The sequence below is a fragment of the Oxyura jamaicensis genome, chromosome 3, assembly GCF_011077185.1.
Source record: "Oxyura jamaicensis isolate SHBP4307 breed ruddy duck chromosome 3, BPBGC_Ojam_1.0, whole genome shotgun sequence".
Classification (NCBI taxonomy): domain Eukaryota; kingdom Metazoa; phylum Chordata; class Aves; order Anseriformes; family Anatidae; genus Oxyura; species Oxyura jamaicensis.
This window is the reverse complement of record NC_048895.1, coordinates 41,337,954-41,359,384: the sequence shown is the minus strand read 5'-3', so window position 1 is coordinate 41,359,384 and position 21,431 is coordinate 41,337,954. Positions and strand designations below refer to the sequence as shown.

Here is a 21,431-nt window from a genome sequence, read left to right as displayed (position 1 = left end):
AAGGGGCTGTCTTCCTCCCTGTGTTGTGCAACACCTGAGTTTAGCAATAAGATCTGCAATGCTTTTGATACCCACCAAACACAAAAAGGAGACAATTTGGAAGTGTAAATGTTGAAAATTTTAATGATAAAGAGGACTTACCAGCCCAAGAATGAAGTTATTTAATAAGGCAGATATCATTGACTGCATCCACAGTAAAGCAGATGGGAAGTTAGTAATAAAATTAGGTACTACAGAATTTCCTACTAAAGATGAGAGGAATAAAAACTGACTTAACGCAACTGCTTAAAAGCAGTGAAGATGCAAAAAAAAATTCACAAGTTTTAAAACAAATGAGAACTATGCTTAACTAAATTCCATTGTTGTGAATATTTATTCACACAGATAATGTAATGAAAAAATCGGATGCTCTTCCCATAGGACTGCTCAATACTTTGTCAGTAACTTTGGTCTGGGGTGAAAAAGTAAATTTCCCTCCCCCCTTGGAATACAAGATTTTAAGTATTACAGAAGAAAAAAAAAAAATATATATATATATATATATTTTTTTTATCAGCCCTGTTTTCTTCAAGTGTGAAAAGTGGGATGCTTTTCAAATACTAACAGTGGAGAGGATTTTTTTCTTTGTAGTGTTATTTTCTCTCATATACAAGATTAGAGTTTTGGGAATACCATTTGAGAATGCCTTACTGTGTGTGCAATAATGCCTTTTTAACAGTGTTGTTTGCTTTTTCAAAAGAAAATATGAGATATAGTTATTTAGAATGTGATAATAAAAGACAGGAGATAGAGAATGAACAAAAACCTAATTGGATGTAGGTGAGTTTTTTGAAGTTGCGACTACAGTTCTGGTGGCAGCACAACCATGTAAGCGCATGACAGGGAGATGAAAGGTTAACCCATCCACCAGTGAGCAAGTCAACGTAAGTGCATGTTTCGGAGCATGGATCGTAGAACCATGAAAATGAGTGCTGGAAGACTTCTAGAAGCCATGAATTTCAAACTCCTGTTCAGACCAGGACTGTCATCAGCACTACAAAAGGTCAGGTATGGCTTAGTTTTGCCATCTCGTGCAGAACTCCAAACATGAAAAAAATCAGCAGCTTCTCCAGTCAGCCTGTCCCTGAGCTACACTGCCCTCCCAATGCCATTCTTCTTCCTGTCTAACCTGAGCCTACCAAACCACAGTTTGTGGCCATTGGCCCATCTGCTACCATTGAGAAAAACTGGGCTCTACCATTTTTGTAACTGCCCTTCAGTTACCCATGGGATGCTCTTAGATGACCTTCCAGCTGCTGCTTTGGCAGAAAATCAGTCCTAGCCCTGCCAACCACTCCTGGCAGATCATGTGCTCTATGCAGTTGGCCTCCTACTTGGGTTATCGCAGCTCCCCAGTTCAACATCCCTCTTGAACTCTGGGAAGCAAAACTAACACATATCAAAGCCTTTAATGTACCATCCAGATCTCCTACTGAATATCCAGTTATTAAAAAAAAAAAAATAGTTTACCAAGTTTAGCAATTGATTTTATGATTTCTTCAGTCAACACACTTAAAACATCAGTGCTTTTCATATACATTGAACTTACGCATTTAAGTGAAAAAACTACTCAAAATTCTGTACAGTCCTCTTTCAACCGTAACTCTGTGATATATCACTGAAAAGACTGACAATGCCTACAAATTGCATTTAAATGTCTCCGGTTTCTCTTTGAAGCACAGAGACAAAAATAGCATAACTGGTCATCAAAGCCATTCCAAGAATATGAGTCTCATAATTTACCACTATTGCTTTTTATAGTCAATACACAATTTCAGGGTGTAATAGTAGAGTGGAATAAGCCAGATTAAATACACACAATGTAAAACATAATAGAATACATTAAGGAAAACGTACGATAGAAAATAAAGAATTAACAATGATTCTGTTGAGGACTGCAGAGATCCGGATGCTCGTCTGAGCTGTGAAGTATGCTATAACATACCTTAACAAGAACACTATCCCTCTTTCAGGTTTGGATTGACTAGCCTGGAACCAGCCGAAAACTTTCAATATCTGAAATAGCATTAATTCATATCCATAGATCTATTTAGTGACAAACTTTAGCTACATGGTAACTTTAGTATCACTGAAGACAAAGAACTTATGGAAAAAAAAAAAATCACTGCAATTTCACCCATTAACTGTACTGGGAGAAATACCATCTTTTATGGAAGTCATAATGCTGGATGTTTTAGGATGTAGTAGATCTTAAATAAAATATCTGAGGCCTGAAGTGTAAGCTTTATATAACAAATTTTATTTGAATAAAGATTCTTAGAGGTTGAAATTAGAAAATTGTTTTTATATTATTTTACATAACTAAACATTAATTCTTTGATTACTTTAATCAAAGAAATATTTTTACTATGTTTTAGATTTCTACAGTAACTAAGGCCCTTTATTTATATCCTTACACTGCAGTCTAGTATATATAGTTTGTCAGACAAAAAGCTATACATCATTTTCAGCATGTTTTAGTCCAAAACGTTTTGATTTAACTGATTTTCTCACCACTGCATTTCACTCATTCAGTGCTTCCCTGAACAGATACTAAATAATTGATATCACCTGTTGGGGGGGGTTCTCTTTTTATGTTTGTTTTGGCAGAGGTTTTTTTGGCCATGCTCATCCATCTCCCTGATACAGCTGCAAAGATGGCTTTTTTATTAAGTGTAATGAAGAGAATTTGCATAGCTATGAATTTTTTCATTATCATATAAAAATCAGTCTTTGTAGAACTGTGTAGAAAAATCTAAGAAAAACAGTATCATTTCCACGTCGTATTTTACAGAAACTGGATCTACATCATAAAACTCAACTTCAGGTAGAGGTTCACCTTTTCCTCTTATGACAATTGTGGCCTATACTGCTGTTCCCCATTCCCTCATCTTTACTGAATGGCAAAACAGATGAATAGCCAGTGACTTAAACTTTCAACTACAACTTGGTTTCTGGTCAGGATTATCTCATTTTGATTCCTTTTCCATACATGTTTGTAAAATTCAATTTTTTTCCAAACAGAATTTGAATTAAACTAAATTTCCAGTTTAAATTCTTAAACCCATTTTTCCTACAGATGAAGCTTCAAAATCTTGCTTCGAACAGCACGGTTTGCATGGTTCTGAATGAAAAACACACAGCATGTATTTCAGGCAGGCCTAAATAAGCCAACCTGACAATCCAACTAGAAGCATCCCATATGCCCTATAGCACAAGAGGAAAGATGAGGAAAAGGAACAGATAACGGCCTGCCTGCTGCAAAACAAAATTATTAATATCAAACTTTGTTCGCTGTACCAAAAAAAAAAAAACCACCACATCGTGAAAGCAGTACTTGACGTGGACTTTTATAGACTACTCTCTTGGGAAGAGAAAAAAACAACGCATCTAAATTACTGAATAATTAGCAGGGATGACAGTTTCACATTGCCATGTGCCATATACAGTTATTTTTGTTCCATCTTCAGATAAGATTCTCTGGGTTTGTATATTTCAAGAGGCCATCTGCTGCTGAACTTAAATAAGTGTCCTTAATTGTGAAGTAGTTACAGCTATTGAGTATTTGTGAAATAGGAATAATAGCCACCTATAAGATGCTTAAAAAAAATAAAATATAACATTAGACGAGAGACTATCCACGCCCCATATTTTTGCGGTTTAGAACTCAACATGCACCACAGAAATAAATAAATAATCACAATCTCAATTTAAAACTTTAAAATTTAACAGATTTCAACAGGATTCAGACATGACCTAACCTACTTCTAAGTAAAACGGTTTTTGATCATATTAAAGTGCTTCAAAATAAACGTAAATATAAAACAAGAAGAATACACTAAGATATTATGGTTCAATATATTCAGTGAAGCAAAATGCAAATGATTAAATTTATAGAAAGAGAACAACTTATTCTTTCAATGTCTGCTTTTTAAGTCACGAGCTTTTACTTTTTCCCTCCACCCAAACATTTGTTGCAGCAGATTTAAGATTCATGCTCTTAGTCCATACATTACTGGACAGAGAGAAAATAAAAGTAATGAGTGCTGTTTACCTGAACTGTGACATAAAAGGACAGCAAGTTCCTTGCCATCCTGTTTTTATACCCAAACATTTTACAAATAATCTTATACGAAAAAGACAGCAAGGCTTTGCACCTTCTCACATTCTGCTAAGTAGCACAGATTGAGCAGAGCTCAATAGTGTTGGCACCACATCATGCCGTGTCTTCTGCCTTAAAAGTCAACTCATTCAGTGCACTCATCTTCAGTCTTGTGAACACAGCCTTTTGGACTTGTTAAAAACATTCATTAACTAAGAGGAATTTAACCTGACCTGAAACAAACTTTCAAAGTTGCCAAAATTCTAGAAACATACAGCTGATCTGAGCCACTGAATCCAAACTAAACCAAGACGAACCCTTCTAGTACAAAGTTCCAGTTACTATTAGGAGGAAGGCTGGAATAAAACACTAATTGATTTACAAGGCATTTTGAAACTCTGTGTAGCACAAGTTTTAGCTCATGCATGCACTTAAGTACTTATGCCCACTAAGAATGCTCTCTACATTATATTCAGTTCTAAAAACCAGAACAGGATGAAGGAATAAAGGGAAGTAGTGGTCAGATGATCTACTGTTTACACCAGGTATAGGTATTTAACACCCAAAACATGAACAATTTAAATTAAACATCAGCCAGCTTACAATATAACCCCAATTTTGTGACAGTAACATTTTGACAGTCTTATGACTTGATGCTATGTTGAAAAAAAACAAGGGATGTATTACATTGGCTGTGTTCTGAACTGATTCCACAGACCAAGGATAATTTGTCTTTTTCTGCTACGTTGTAAAACCCAGATGACTGAAAGAACAAAAAAACAGCAGTGAAGCAGTGATCCATTTAGATCTGAGAGCTTTCTGCTTTTTAGTTTGCTTGTTTCTGTAGGGGATAGACAATGAAGAGTGGGTCTCAGTTTTCTCTTTCTACACTTCTGATGAGCGTGCACACATGCATACCCATTGATTCACCTCCCCCCATTTGGCCAAGATTTCCCAGTCTCCCCAGTCCAAGAGAGGCTTCTGTTGTGTTTTACTTCTTTCTGATAGAAGAAAGTAAAACTCTTGCTCTTCTCAAGAAATTCCACATGGCAAGAATGTTAAGGCTGGCTTGCCAAGAAAAACAGCACATCAAGACTGAGTGGTACTTAAAAAAAATATCCCTGAAACAACTGTACAACTGCAATATACATGTGATAACTGCAAAGCCTGTAAAAGTAACCTAAATATCACCCAGCCCTAAATTCCCCTTTGGATTAAGTTACTAATATTTATTGTTTCAGTCATGATTATCAGCTTGAGGGCTTCTAAGAAACTCATACTTTTATGAATAGGTACAAATATGCTTTTTTACTGAAACAGAAGTATTTTTAATTTAATGGATGTATGGACTACAAGGAAAAAAGAACAGAAGGTATCTAACATATTTTGAAGTATGAGGAGGGCAGAACATTTTTGTCTGACTTTTTTTTTTTATTCCCAACAGGACAAAAATAGTATCCAGAGTTAAGAGATACTTTAAAGACTGACAACGAAGGTACGAAACACAGAAAAGTCAGGATTCTGACCTTAGCATTATGAAAGGGACAAGCAATAGATAACCTTCCAGGCAACAGACTTGGTTTTAGGGAAACAGAAATCAGGCCAGGACAGCGGGAGTAAGCCTATAGCTAGGCTTCGTCTCTTTGTACCAAAAGTGACAGGTGAAGAGAGCCTTTATCAGCGGTGACAGTACTGTACAAAGACAGGCTCATTCTACCGGGGGGGGGGGCTTTTTCCTCACATATCAGCCAATTACAAAAGATGCATTCAGTTTTCAGACAGGATATCTCAGCTGTTCTGTTAAGGCCATAAGGTTAGCCCAGTCAGACTAGGCCAGAACCCCTACACAAGTAGGTCATCACGTTGTCATAAACTGCTCCTGATATAATAATAGAAAATAGTCAAAAAAAGAAATCCCAAGCTTGTTTTGTATATCTTTCTATAATAGCATCTAACTACACAAATATTCTACCCAACATATAAATGATCACAAAACTTAGATCTGCAGCTCGCTTGTACTGGTCAAAAAACAGGAGGAAAGACATGAAAAGGATTCTTTTGATATAAGAAGGAAAAAGCAACAACAAACACTGAAGACATATGATATAGTGCTTAACAGCTAAAATGGAAACCTTTTTCCCAGCTAACTTTAAATCTAACAAAGTTTTGATCATTTTGAGCATATGCATATATATGTAAAGTATTTGTAATAAGTATTTTCACGTTCTATGTGTTTCCATTCACTCAGTCTCATTCTCCCTCTAAGATCATCCTGAAGGCAACAAATACCCATTTTTCTACAGTGTTTATAAGCAAGCACCTAAGTCCAGTTCTCCAGGTTGAGAGAAACTGCTATTACTCCTTAATTTCCCACAAAACAAACTTACAAGTCGTTACCTCTTGATTGTGAATATTATCAACTATTCTAATAGGTTAATAAAGGTAGCATTATCTAATCTTCACCATGTGCTAGTGATTTTTAAGTTGCTCATCTTTGATCATAAAAACACTATCAAAATATACTGGTGGCTATGGTAGTCACATAGGAAGGAAGAAAAAACTAAAAGTGAAAGAACAAGAAGCCTCTGCCAAGGATTCCAGGGTTATCATTAAGTTTATGAACAACCTCCAAAGCATACATACTAACTGTATGTGCCAGGCTAGACATTTAAAAATAGTAACAATGATCTGATTCTACAGAAGACAAAACCCATTTCACAATATTCAAGGTGTTGGTGACATACAGATCCCAAGAAGCTTAAAAACATAGAAATCCCAAGTTGGAAGAGACCCACAAGGCTTTCATCACCACCATAACATGAAGGTCAGACTATTTATTTAAATATAGAATCTATGTGACGTATGTTACTAATGCTATAGGTACCAAATAGGAAATAAAAAGGCTAAGATTTGTACTCTGAAAAGTGTTTAGGCACTTAAACTCTGCTGAGTTAGGAAAAAACAAAAATAGCCATTGTCTTTGTGTTCTACAGATGCACTTCCTGATCTTCAGAACCTCTTGCAATGAATGAAATAAAATATCTCTAATTGATGAGACACAAAATCATTCATAGTCAAACTAGCTTATAAGGACAGAGAATTCTCAAAAATGAAAAAATAAAAATAGAAGTAAACATTATTGTCTATTCCTTTATTTAAAGGACAGACTATCATGGGAAGAATTCAAACATAGCCAAAACCATCTCTCTCTGCCCTGAATTTTCTAACATTACATACTGTACCAGTCCCATACAAGACATTGCTGGAAAAGGCATTCCCCTACCTTGCCAGTGGCCAAGGGGCAACCTGTGCATTTGGCCCTATTCAGGGCTGAGAGCACGTCCTTGTGGCAGCAGTAAATGTGAAACCTTGCAAGCAGGGATCGAGTCTGAGCACACACTCCCAGCCAGAAGGGATCCTGAGCTGCCATCAGCAAGAGGCACGCTCTGCCTCCAGCGAGAGACGTGCTGCCCCTTGGGGCACAGCAACACACCCAGGGTTTGAGTTACGCCATTGTACCACATGCCCACTTTTTTGAAACAAAGAAGAAAAGGGATTTTGTTGTTCCACAAGTGGGTAATGGCAGTCAGTAGAGGGATGTGGGAGACAGAATAGAGCATGGAAAGAGCATAATGACTTTTATTGTAGAAGGAAAGACCATGTGGGAGGAGGAGAGTATTAGAGTGGAAATTATGTTATTACGGTTTTAGAGAGTTTTTCTTTTAAATTTATTGCCAAAAAGGTTGAAGTCCATAAACGTTTTATTAGAAGCTGAAGTTTTAGGTTTCATAACATCTCAAAATTGCAAGGTTTTACTGTGGTCAGCTCAACTATGAGAGTTTTTGTATTATTGCTATAAATCACCTGGGATACTGGTAATTAGTTACAATTTTGTTTTAGTGTTTCTCCCCAAGATTCTCTCTCCAAAAGGCTTGGAACAATAGTTTCTATCAGTTTATTCCCAAGTAAGTAACCCCATTAGGACATGAGCTGACTTCAAATTACTACCTTCTTGTGGGGAGAGAAGCAAACCAAAACACAGAACACTATGGCTAAATAAAACAACTTGAAAGCAAGATAAAGCATGTGTGTGCTGAAACTCCTGCTTCAAGGAAGAGGTGAAGAAAAGCGTTTCCTGGGGAATGAATGGAAAGCAGAAGTTGGACTGACAGCTATTCCCTTAAGTCATCAATGCCTGAACAGAAGGACACAACTTCAACCCCACAGCTTCCACCCAAGCATTCTCCACCTTTCCTCCTTTTCCACCACCTCAAGCTCCTTCTGCCTCCTCCAGCAGTCTATGGGCTAGAAAAAAAAAATCACTTCCATCTGAATATATATTTAATATTATCAGAACAATTAATATTAGTTAGCAGCTAATGGTAAGCTCCCACTCTTACACCCCTTTGCTCTACGCACATTAAAATGTTGTGCACATGATACCGTCTACACAGCCTTCCCCTTAGCCATCTTCCCCTTTGTGCATGTGCAGTAGCACAAAGCAGGGAAGAAAATAATGACTTAAAGTTCAGCTTAAATTATTCTTCCTGTTCTTAAAAAAAAAAGTACATGTTACTTCATACAGGGGAAAATTCAAAGTATTGCAGAAACTGTACTTTGAATGTAGAATTTTCCCACAGCTTATCAGCTGTTTGATGAGCACTTTGTCTTCCCATTATTCACAAGAAAACCACAGGACTTTTCACTATGCTATCCTATCTTCTTTTTTCTCCTCCAAATTGCTTCTCTGGAAATGCAACACTTCATATATACAGACAAAAAAAAAAAAACAGCAACACAAAAAGACACTTTTAGAAGTAACAGCAATTAATGGCTAAAGCAAAATATGCTTTACGTGACAAAGCAAGATCACTTGCCAATAGCTTCCAAGGTAGCTGGTACTGCACCAAAGAATGACTACACTATTTTCCCCTCCTATATTCCTTCGTAATTTTCAGAAAAATACTGCAAAAGAAAGCATCAGCCTCTGTAAGAAATGGTTTCAGACATTCTCCAAAAACAACAGCTTAGAAGTATGACTATGACTCACAGCTTTATGCGTTTCTCTCAGGGCACTGAAAGTTTCTAATAAGCACAACGTTCCAGATTCTGACATGGAAAAGTGCCGTGCCATGTATCTTTTCTCTGCAGAGTAGAAAAGGGCTGTTTCATAAACTGTCAATATCCAACAAAACAGGGAAAATGCTCTTCAGAACCACCATGTGAAAAAACTAGATGTATTTTTTCTATGGAGTAATTTATATTTTTGAATGATGTTTATATTTCACTGTTTCCATTGCTAAAGAGGACAAGAAGCATCTTCTTGGACCATGTTTCTGACAAACACAATATCCTTGTTTTTCCTGCACACATTTCACTCTAAGGTCCTCAAAATGAATAGGTAGGTCTTAACCAATTTTACTCTACCCTTTGAAACAAATGGTCTAGGAAAATCATTATGTAGGGACATGGCTAGAAAGACCCTGGACTGAAAGGCAACAACGTAGATAGCTAGCTTCACTTAATAAGGCATTGATTTGTAAAATCTCTATATTCATATCAAAGCTGGAGGAATGTTTCAAATCAACATTAACTGGGCCAAATCAAACCTTTTCAAGACCTAACAATTCCACATTGATTTCAGAAGGCTGATTTTCATGGATTACTTTCTACAACTACTGTTGAGGTGAGGTAGCATGACATCCTGCTACTACTGTATTTTACATCTCCATACTGTCACCATTTGGCATGCAAGCCATGCTTGATGTATTATTTAGGAACTCAACAGGAGCTACTGCATCAGGTGGGATTCTGCAAGCATCAAGGAGCATCTGGCTCAGAATCTACAGCTCTACATAGAAGTAAGATTCCTTCGATCAGCAAAATGTTATGTGAACAGCATACAAAATGCTGTTGATGCAATCTGGAACTAAGAAAGTACCTGTTAATGACACCACAATGAGAACTGAACAAGAGAAAACTGATTCTCCTGAAAAGAAGCTAGGACTAAATCAGTTCATTAGATGAAGCCAACGATCAATCTTGAATTCAGTCCTTCTTCATATCTTCAAGAATGACCTTAACAACAACATGAAGTTAGAAACCACTTGTACTGCAAATGAAGGTCAAAATGTAACCAAGAAGAGTAAACTAAGTTTTGAGGAACCTTTTTATTATTGTTAATGAGCAAAGTCATTCAATCAAGAACTAGAAGAAAAAACGTCGATCACTTCTGTAGTTCATCAGCAGAAAACACCAGAAAGAATAACCATGACATTGTGCTCAACACGAACACACAATTCTACAATATTTCCAGGTAGAGGTAATGCTTAATGCCATTTTATTTGCCACAGGTAAAACTGTGCAGAATACTGCTTAGGTTCTTCCTAGCCATAACAAAAGCACAGGAACGGAACAAGCACAGATAAGGGCCGTGTTTTCCCGTCATCATACCACACAAGAGGAAGCTACACATCTGCCTTGTTTAAAGGCTGGTTAAACGTTTGGCTAGTTTTACCTCAGAAAACTGAGGTCTGACTGAGGAAGTTGTCTTCTACCAGGAAGAAAGGAAGAGTATGTAAGCTAAACAAAGATACTGGTTAAAAATATCGGACAAATGGGCTACAATCTCAGCAAGTGTTCCACATACAACTTAGCAGGAAGTTCTCGTCCTCAGTAAAGTCAGTCTCTGGAACAGCCTTCCATTACATGTACAGGACGGGAGAAAAACAGAAAAACAAGAACAGCAACCTATCACTGAATCAGAATTGAGTGCAACTCATTTATGAAAGATCAATGATATAGTTGTTTACTAAAGCAACAGGATTAACAAGTACACAAATAGCTGAGTTCAGGGGGTTTCAGGCTAGGACTGCCAATCTATACCTATCATCTAGACCTCTCATACTGTCACCATCTCTGGCAGTGTTTAAGGATAAGTTGGACTTGGTGTTTAGGGACTTGGTTTAGTGAGTGACATTGGTAGTAGGGGGATGGTTGGACCAGATGATCTTGGAGGTCTTTTCTGACCTTAACAATTCAACAATCAACATTAAAATTCAGAAATGCTGGAAAATCAGTGTTAAAAAATTAGTTTCATCTCTTTTTCTTGAAAATATGAGTCAAAAGGACATCAGACTGAGCTTCTCCCTATTCTTCGTAATATCATGCAAAAGGTTGACAAAAGAGATTCCTTCCCACCTTTAAAAAAAATAAAAAAAAAAAAGGTAACCCTCCCTGTCAAGTGACAAGCACTATCAGGGTCATTTCAACTTCAAGGAGTTTTACCCTGAAGAAATTCTTTCCATTCCCTTTCCTGTTTGTTATGATTAGCTCCACATGCATTTACAATCTCTTTCATACTGAAGCCGAATGTTATACAAAACCCTGAATTTTTAAACACTTAATAAAATTGCATACAAAAAAAAACAAACAAAGATCTGAAGGTCCGTTTCATGGTTTGGTAAGCATAGAAATATTTAGAAGTATAATTACTGTGAAGTTGGATGAGCAAGAACAGGAACTGTCTCAATCTTCTGAGGTTCTGCTGACTCTTGTTTATAGTTAACGAAGCTAAGAGGTAAGACTAAACATTAAAAGGTATAAGCAGCAGCTGCTTGCAGAGCTGAACCACTTTATTTTAGGTTTTTAAATAATATGACATCACACCATTTTTTTCCAGTTATATGGATAACTCCAGCATAGGTTATCAGAAGTTGCACAATAATAAAATTAGCAGTCAGAGCAAAAGAATACAAGTGTAGCTTTGACTGGCTGAGAGCCAATTTCAAACTGGTATTGTCCTGCTCTTTAAGAGCAAAACAATCTTTTGGAAGAGATCCAACTGAAAAGCTCAATAGATGTTCACACATTCAAATTCCAGTATTGCCAATCATGTTGTAGAATTCAGTGACAAGGCCAGCAATGCATATCTGAAGCAAAACCCGAATAGATTCTATTTTCTTTAAGTACTTATTCTTTTGTATGGATTATAGTTATAAAATATTTGACTGCCAGTAATTTGGGAACTCTTGTCAACTGATTTAAACAGAGTATTTTGTACTTGTATATTCTTTGTCTTGGACTAATATAAAAAAATCTTCCCAACATCATAGTACAGAAATATTCTGTACTACAACAAATGAAGTAGAAAGAGCAGAGTGGAGCATCAACTAAAATTCTCGATTATTAGACCAACTAACATTTTTTAAAAAGTACTATTTCATAGAATAATTCACACTGGATGGTACCTCAGGACATCATCTAACCAAACATCCTGCTCAAAGCACTGAATTCAGACCAACTCGCTTAGGCCTTTGTCCAGTCTCGTCTTAAGAACTGGAAAGCAAGTAACTTCTACTGCCTGTCTGTGCTGCCTGTTTCCATTCCCCCTAGTCCTCGTGGTGAATTTTGCTTCCTAATGCCAGATCAGAACCTCATCTGTTTTAGATTATGAGCACTGTCATCTCCTACCCTCCTGTCACTTAAAGGACCTGCTAACCTCTACTAACCTCTTCTTGGGTATCACAAGGAGCTGTTGAGTCCCCCCCCCCGAGCTTTCTCTTGTCTCAGCTATGCAGACCCAGTTCTCTCAGCCTCTCCTTATGTTCTCCAGCCCATCATTTCAGTGCTCAGCCACTGCGCTAGCTTCATTTTAATCAACCTTTCTCATGTTTTTGAGGAATCAAAACTGGATGTGATATATCCAGTGAGGTCTAAGGAATGCTGAACGCTGTCAACCTCCTGTTCATAAAGCTTAGCGTGTTGCCACCAGAAGACAGAGACATGCTGACACATCCATCAGTGCACAGGTCCTTTTCAGCAAACCTGCTTCCCAGGCAGGCAACCCACAGGCTTTACTGTGGCAAGAGACTCTCCCACCCCAGACATAAGAAATCTCATTTATCCTTATGCCACAAGGTTTATTACGGTCCATTCCTCCAGCCTCTAAATCACAGAGCACTGTCCTCAACCATGCCAATGACTCCCCCAGTCAGATGTCACATACAAATTTGATGAGGATAGGCTTTATCTCCTCCAGGTCAGATAAAGGTACAAAACAGGATAGGACCCTGTCCACTTGTAACTGATCTCCAGGCAGAGCACAAACCACTGGCTGCAAATTTGTTGAGCTTGACAGCCCAGTCACTGTCTCATTCCTCTAGCCCTCCCATCCAAAGCATAACACTGTAATTTGGTTACATGGATGCTGTGAAAATTGTGCGAGAAGCCTGGATAAACATCAAGGTAGATGACGGGCAAACTGCCATAAGCAATATTAAATCTAACCTGATAGAACTTATTGTGTCAGCAATATACAGAAAGCTCCCTGAACTACTGATAAAGATTATGTAAAAGATACTCAGGGACTTCACAGAAGGATATTTTCATGATTGTTTAGGAAAAAAAGCAAATGCACTACATTTCTTACTCTTAGGGAATAAAACATAGGGATAAAGAAGAATATGCTTATAGCCCTGAAGAAAAACACTGATTTCACCACCCAAGATAGGAAACCAAAATGCATTATCCCCCTTATTCATGAATGATGCAATGGGAAAGACTTCAAACTACAGCAGACAAAGCAGAATTACTCAAAAATTAAAATTCTTTATCAATGTAATTGATTATTTCATTCAAAGCTGCAACAGATATATTGACCTCTACTTAGTGGACTTCTAGTTGAGGAAATTTTCACAGTGGCCCCCACAGGTGACCAGAAATCAGGACAACACTTGCTGGGAGTCCGTGAAGAATAGTTTGTTTACAGGTGTGGGTCTTTTTTTGCTTTGCATTTGTTTTTTTCCAACCTGGTTACCTGATGTCAAGTCACAGTGAGGAGGATCTAACATATTTTAGATGCATCTTATCATTACCTTTCCCACAGTTATTCCTGTAGCTGCCACAAAGAATTGTGTTAAGAGATGTGGCTGAAATGGCTGGTAAAGACAAGACATGGTTCAGGAGAATCTAAGGCACAACTTTAACACTGCTGACCTACAGGCATACTGAATGTAGTAAAACAAGTGAACACTGACACAGCTGGGTCTACACAAGAAAGAGAAAAAACAAAACACTGAACATCTTCCCTAGGAAAAAATAATATTATGCATATATGCAAATATCCGATTTTAATATGCAGCCACAAAATTTTCATAGGCATAGAGCAAGACAGATATTTAATTAACTGTTTGTGCATACAAAGACATAGTTTGTATCACATTGCCAGGCACAACAGCACACTACACATTGATAGCATGAGTATAATCTTACATATTTAACAGTACACAAAAATGCAGCAGTAAAGTTGAAACTAAAAGTCATTACAAAATGCATTATCTATTGCTGCAGAACAATATGATGTAAAGAACGGTCAGCTACTTCTAAGAACTATTTTCTAAGGAAATAAGCTTTATGCCATCACACTGAAACTCTTCCCCCCGCCTCACGATTTTTTGGGGCCTGTTTTACTCAGCAAGATTTGAAAAAAAAAAAAAGAAGTAATTACACTTACAGAAATTTAATTAGAAAAAAATTACACAACCACAGAGAACGTACAAGGCACCCCAAGTCATCCATTAGGGCTGGAGCACCTCTCCTATGAAGGAAGGCTGAGAGAACTGGTTGGTCAGCCTAGAGAAGTGTTCCTCTTCTAAGGGAGACCTTAGAGTGGCCTTCCAGTACTACAAGGGGGCTTATAAGAAAAAGAAAAAATGATGGAGAGCAACATTTTACACAGGCAGGTAGTGATAGGACAAGGGGTAATGGTTTCAAACTAAAAGAGGGGAGATTTACTTCAGATGTTCGCAGGAAACTATTCATGCAGAGTGTGGTGAGGCCCTGGCATGGGCAGTCTGGAGAAGCTATGGTTGCCCCAACCCTGGAGGTGTTCAAGGCCAGGCTGAACGGGGCCTGGGCAACCTGGTCTGGTGGGAGGTGTCCCTGCCCATGGCAGTGGGTTGGAACCAGGTGATCCTTAAGGTCCTTTCCCACCCAAACCATTCTGTGATTCTGTGAAGTGAGAGAGAAGCACTAACATTAGCGTAACTATCAAATCTCAGACTCATAGATTAATGAAGCACTGCTTGCCCTTCATTCAGAAGCCTCCAGTAGCATTAATGATTTTTCAGGGATCTAGGATAAGAGACTAACAGAAGGTCAGAGTTCCAGCAAGTCCTTCTGACCTAACAGCAGCAACCTCAATAAATCTAGAAAACAACCTAAAAGTTATTTCAGTTCAAATTACTGCATCTCCTGCACACACTGGCCATGTGCAGAGAAGCACCTTACAGTCGTTTAGCTTGCTGTGTCTCATTTAGCACGTGACAAGAATAGTAGTTCTTCAAAACGGCAACACTAAAACAATAACTGTGTAGTTTATCATTAGACACCAACTTCATACCACATTTTGATGGAACACATGACAAACTAAACTGAGTCTCCAGTGGTTTCACTTGTTAGCTTCCCAGTGTCAGACTGGAGCTCACTGACATAACATAGCCTTAAACTAATTCCTGCCTTGTCTCAACTCCCATCACAGGTTCCATACAGTCAAACATAAAACGTTTTTCTCTAAGCCTCAGATGGAAGAGAACAGAGGAGTAATGACAACACTGCTGAGAAAATAGGCCATGGGTTTGTAAATACAATGGGTTGTTTTGCATTAGTCCAATGAACAAAATTATTCTCACACTGGGTTGCATTCATCATCAATTAGAATTTTTACATGACAAACCCAGAGCATCCTGCTGAACCCAAATCACAGCTGGCAATCCTTGTGCGGCAACACAACCCTCTTTGAAACAGCTCCCTTCATTGCTATAGAGGGAAAAAAAATCAACACGCTAGGAACAATAATAATAAGCTGTTGTCCTGACAACCTCACAAAGGCTCACTTTACTACAGCAGAACAGCAAGATAACCTGGTCACCTTAAACGGCTCCCAATTCTTCCAGAGCAGCTGGCCACTACAATAAGCAAGAAATACATGTGTGCATACACCCTATATATGATATGCACATTGTGCATGCAGTTGTATGCATATACACAGCCACATTTTTTCACTTTGTTTCCACTTTATGTCACACTGGTATTGCACTGAGATTTCACACCAAAGCATGTCAAGTATTCATTTTCAGTTCTGAGAGTCTAGAAAAATACTTCGAGGTGCTTGTTTCCTTGAATGTTCTTTAGGTATCTAAAAGTAGGAAATACCTGGTATTGAACTGAAAACCACAAATGAAAACAGGCAGAGAGGAAGAGTGTGATTAGGTAACCCACAGCTCTCAGAAGAAAAAGTGAATAAATAAACAAGCAAAACAAACAAAGAAAACTGAAGAAAAAAAAAAAAAAAAAAAAAAAACAGACTGAAATTCCTTATCTTTCACAAAAGCCTCCTCCACAAAACATGAGAGAGAGAGAGAGAGTGCACTCTTTTCCAGAGCCAGTTTTGCTAACTATGCATTAATTGCAGGACTTGTTTTTACTCCCCCAAGTGAAGGGAAAAAAAAACACACAAGGGTTTTAACAGTATATGCATTTATAACATCTGTAGAAAGCTGTATTCTCTCCTTACTCCCCCTTCTGTTCTCAGCTCTCTTAATTGCCAGTTAGTTCTCAGATCCTTACACAATTTACCAGAGTTGATGGAAATAAATATAAAACAACATGGAAGACAAAATAAGAATATTATACAGTGGTGCAGATTCTCCTTTCTCTCTCATATATACAGAGAAAACAAGTGTCAAAAAACATGAACACACAAAGAAAAGAGAACTCACTCAGAAGTTTTCTATAGCATACATCAGGTTTTTAAAACATCCTATTCCATTTACTTTCACAAAACCTCTAGTGTTCTCAGGGCAGCTGTCCTTATGGGTACATTTTATTAGGTACTGTAATCTGCTTTTTATGTAATATGTAAAAGCAGTTCCATAATTTCACCATAGATTGTATCAGGGTTAAAATAAAGGTTGATGAACCAAAAGGGAAATGGAAGTACAAGTTGTTGATTTGTATCGGAGCTTTGTATCTGTATTACGTGTCCTCTAACATGAATCCCATCAAATCATTTTCATATCACTTAAGCCTGAAAAGTTGGATTTTGAAATACCTATGATTTAAAAGCCTACCTAAAAGATGAGGTAGCAGGCAGGTATTATCACAGTCGACAGCCATGGTGCCAGGGAGAATTCCGGGGAAGAGAGCATGAAGGAAGAGGGACAAGAAAGAACAGCAAGCAGCATAGGAGGAGGATTACAGTAACGTCTGCAAAGCTGGATATGTCACTCCACAGGATGCAGGACAACAAATGAAGACATTATGTAAGAATAGAATCAAAGTCAATGGCAAAACTCCAAGCTCTGTGCTCAGAATTTCATTTGAGCATCTGAATTTGCCAAGCTGCTGAGGGGGAGGGGAAGACATGACAACTTCAGCTACTGCCACCTTCCAGCTTCCTAGCTACTACAGCACAATTTACTACCTCTCCTCCTGCCTTCTTCTGGATTCCCGTACATCCTAGGGATTCCTTCCTCCCACTGCAGTATCTTTCTACAACACATCTCTTAGCTTTAAGAAAAAAAAAAAAAAAAAAGCTTTTATACTAAAGTGAGCCACGTCATTTTCTTAAGGAATACAGATCCCCAGATAACAGGAACTAAAATAAATGTCTACTTCCTTTCAAACATTACCATTCTTAAAATGTTTCACAACAGATCCAATAAGGCTGCCTGCTCACAGGTTTAAGAAAATGGGACAGCAGCTGCTTACGTTTATTACATACTCAGGATATTATCTCCACAAGGATTCAAGATATACTTTAAACAAGACCTTTAATTATGCATGAGCTGATGATTATTAAAAAAAAAAAAACTACAGAAAATTGGAATCCAGTTATAAGCCATGAGTTGCTAACTGCTTATATAATTACACTTTGATGATCCAAACAAGAGTCTACATATATTCTAGTTAGGAACCCTGGTGCAAAATAATCCCAATGACATTTCTACCTACTGTTGTCCTGTCTTCATTTAAAACTAGAGGAGAATCACCAATTATAATCATCCCTCTCAATCTTCACTTTATTTGATTATGCATAGAAATGGGTTTAAATCTGGGGTCTGTGCTTTACCACAGAGGAAGGCAAGGTCTCTCTCATTTGATACTGAGAGGGTAAATCAAATATTTAAGTTCAGTGTTTCACAATATACTATATAAAAAAAAAAAAGCTAATTCACGTGAAGTCCTAGCATTTCTTAAATATATAAACAGTTCTGTGGCATCACTGATCAGTGTCATGAGGAATTAATGCTATTCTTAATGCAACCTGTACCAAAAAACAGTATTTTTAAAATAAGAGGTGTTACACATAATTTTCCATGTACTAAAAGCAGATTTCCTAATCAGAGCTATATACTGCAACAGTCTTAATGAATACTTGGCATTGGATTCTCAGATATGGTAGACAGTTATCACAGTATTTTCCCAAAATAATTCAGGCAGAAAAAAAAACAGGGCAGAAAGATATTGAGGAGCACCCCAGCCTAAACTTCATGAACTGTTCACATTTATAAGAGGAAGAAATTTCCCTTAAAAATAGAGATAAACTGACATTTGCCTTAACTTTGCAAGAAGTAATGTTTTTAAGCATTGAATCCTATCTAGTGTATCAAAAATTTTGACTGCGAGTGCAATACCATAGCAAATAATAAACACTGCCGCCTCCTCTTTCCCTCACTGATTCACAGTGCAGCTTGCCCAAACACCAGTCAAGTCTGAACACAAACGTAAGATGAAGTACAACACTTTAAACTGAAAAGCAAAAATCGCAAGGAAAGAGAAAGGAACACTCATCAAACCATGACATTTCAAGCTGTCAGTACAGCTACTGCTGATAATCTTGCATGACTATAGTGAGAAACTAGATAACCCAGCACCCCACACTCTTTCCACAATCAGTAGCTTGTATCTTATATTTTCATACTAACGTAGCATTTCTCACTCATTATTACCAAACTAGAGTGCTCATCAGTAAAAAGCACGAAGCTCCCAGATATATTTTAACATCCAGCCTTATAAATGTAATCTGAATCCCAGCAGCTAAGGCAAGGAGAAAATACGCACTTTCTCCTGCAGGTAGAAGTGCTGCTCTGCACGCAATCTTAGGGGCAATGCCCGACTACCACGTCCAACACGAAGCTGACAGTGATGAAAGAAGTGCCTCGGTTCACTTGTAAAGGTCATCAAGAAGCAAAAGGAAGGGGTGTTTTTGCCTGTTCAGTCACTGCTTTGCTTAGTTCCTTAACTCTTGTCATTTCCAAAAGCATTTCACAATGTACTTGAGTAATGGTATATATCAGTACATATCTACAGAACAGACCATATTATCTTTCTTTCAGGATGACAGAACAGAAATCTTTAAAATTCCTTGATTTGCACAGTAAGCAAGTACCAGCTAGGAAAAGATTGAGCTTTTGTTTAGTTCTAGGTTTCACATTATACCCTCGGCATATATGAGTGACACCTTTAATTGATCCAATACGATCGGTGAAACAGCCTGGCATCCTTACAAGCAAGTACTCCTTGTAATACCTAAAGTGCTGCGTGACCTGGTAAGGTAACCCACTGGGCATGCAAAACCAAGACAACACATTCAGAGACCTCTCTGTGATCTTGCTTTATACGAACGCTACATAAATTATAAATCAACTGTTGTATAGTAATGCATCATAGCTCTTGATGATTTAAACATTTTTGCATTAATAATAAAAGATATTTCAGAGATCAAGTTTAAGACTCGAGTGTTTCAGAGCTACTACCAAAGAAACAAACAGGGAGCGAATCCTGCACTCCACTGACAACAGGGGCAGTTTCGGAAAGACAGAAGAAAGAGATTAATAAAGCATAAGGCTCAGGCTTTCTGTGATGCACCGTGTTGCTGAACCCAACTCCAAAATATTTCACTCCAGGATAGCTAGGCACAAAATCCAGGGGAAAAAAAAAAACCTGCAGTAATATTGTTCATCTATTAGGGTTCTTTCTAAAATGAAGTCCAACAAACTAAGTAATAAGTGAGACAATACTAATGTTTCTTTACATTTACAGCCTTCCCTATCCAGCTGCCTTCCTTTAAAGGAACCTGAGTGTTTTTCAGAACTATATTGCAACTCAGCAAGCTTCCTTTAGGTACAGGTAGCACATACACAAAATGATGCCTGTAAGCAGCTGAACTGATGAAAGGGCTGAATTGTATCAGCCAGTAAGCAAACCTTAAGTTCTGTTCCGGTCTAACCAGCGCTGAACTGCTCAAGAAGGTAGTTTACTATTCACACGAAAGAAAAAAAAAATAGACAAACGCAGAAACAGTCGGCTGCAGAAACAGATTTCATGCTTGCCTTCTGTGGCGGATACCTGATATAAGAAAGCCATCTAGCGTTAACTTCTAGAAGCGAGAACCGCACACAAAAGAGCCGGGGAGCACTCACACGAGCGACTCCCTTTCAACTTCCCCGCACCGTAACCCCCGAACTCGCTCCCAGCGGAGGGGCCGGGCCGGAGGCAGCCCCACGAGCTCCGCCAGCTCCTCCGGGAGCTGCAGGCGACCAACTTCGGGGCAGCGCCGCCGGTCCCGAGCGGGTCCCGAGCCCCTGGTACTCCCCAGGAGGGCTCCGCAGCCCCCGGGGCTGCTCGTCGCGGACCGGTCGCTGCCCCCCCGCTCCCCAGCCCCGAGGCACCTGGCGCGGAGCGGGGCTCCCCCTCCTTACCTGCCGCTGCCCTCGCTGCGCCTGCTCCGGCCACGGGACCCCCATGGCCCGCGGGGCTCCGCTGCCGGGCTCCGCTTCTCCGCCCCCCTCCCGCGGGAGGAGCCGTTAACGGAGGCGGGCGGGGGGGGCGACTGTTGAGGTCGCGCGGGCGGGCGCTGCTGCTGCTGCTGGTGCTGCTGCTGCTGCTCCCGCGCCCCCCGGCACCGCTCGCGCTCTGCCCGGCGCTCGCTCTCGAGTGCGCCTCAGCCGCCGGACGGGGAGGGGAGGGCGGGGGCGGGGCCTCTCCCCCCGCCTCCCCGCCCCTCGCCCGCCCCCAAGCCCCGCCCCTCCTCGCCGTTGGCTCCGCCGGCTCGGCCCCCGGGGAACTCCGGCTCCTCATTGGCCAGAGGGGCTGTCGCGCAAGCGAAGGGGCCGCGCCCCGCCCCGCCTTCGCCCAGCCCTGTGAGGGAGCGGGCGGCAGGTGGCGGGGGGGGGGGGCCGTGCCCGCAGCCCCGAGCCCAAGGTGCGGGAACCGGGGCCGGCTCCGA

At 39.3% G+C, this 21,431-nt stretch overlaps 1 protein-coding gene across 7 annotated transcripts in view; it reads right to left on the bottom strand.

The window, feature by feature from the left end:
* Positions 1–21,127, bottom strand: part of SIPA1L2 (signal induced proliferation associated 1 like 2) — a 136,744-nt gene extending 115,617 nt beyond the window's left edge. For 6 of the 7 annotated variants that reach the window (XM_035320032.1, XM_035320037.1, XM_035320039.1 and 3 more), the window contains exon 1: positions 20,905–21,127. The gene's annotated coding sequence lies outside the window, so the exon portion shown is untranslated. Of the gene's footprint in view, positions 1–7,424; positions 7,488–20,904 lie in introns of those variants that run through there. The other variant, XM_035320033.1, reaches the window with a different exon arrangement.
* Positions 21,128–21,431: the final 304 nt, after the last annotated feature.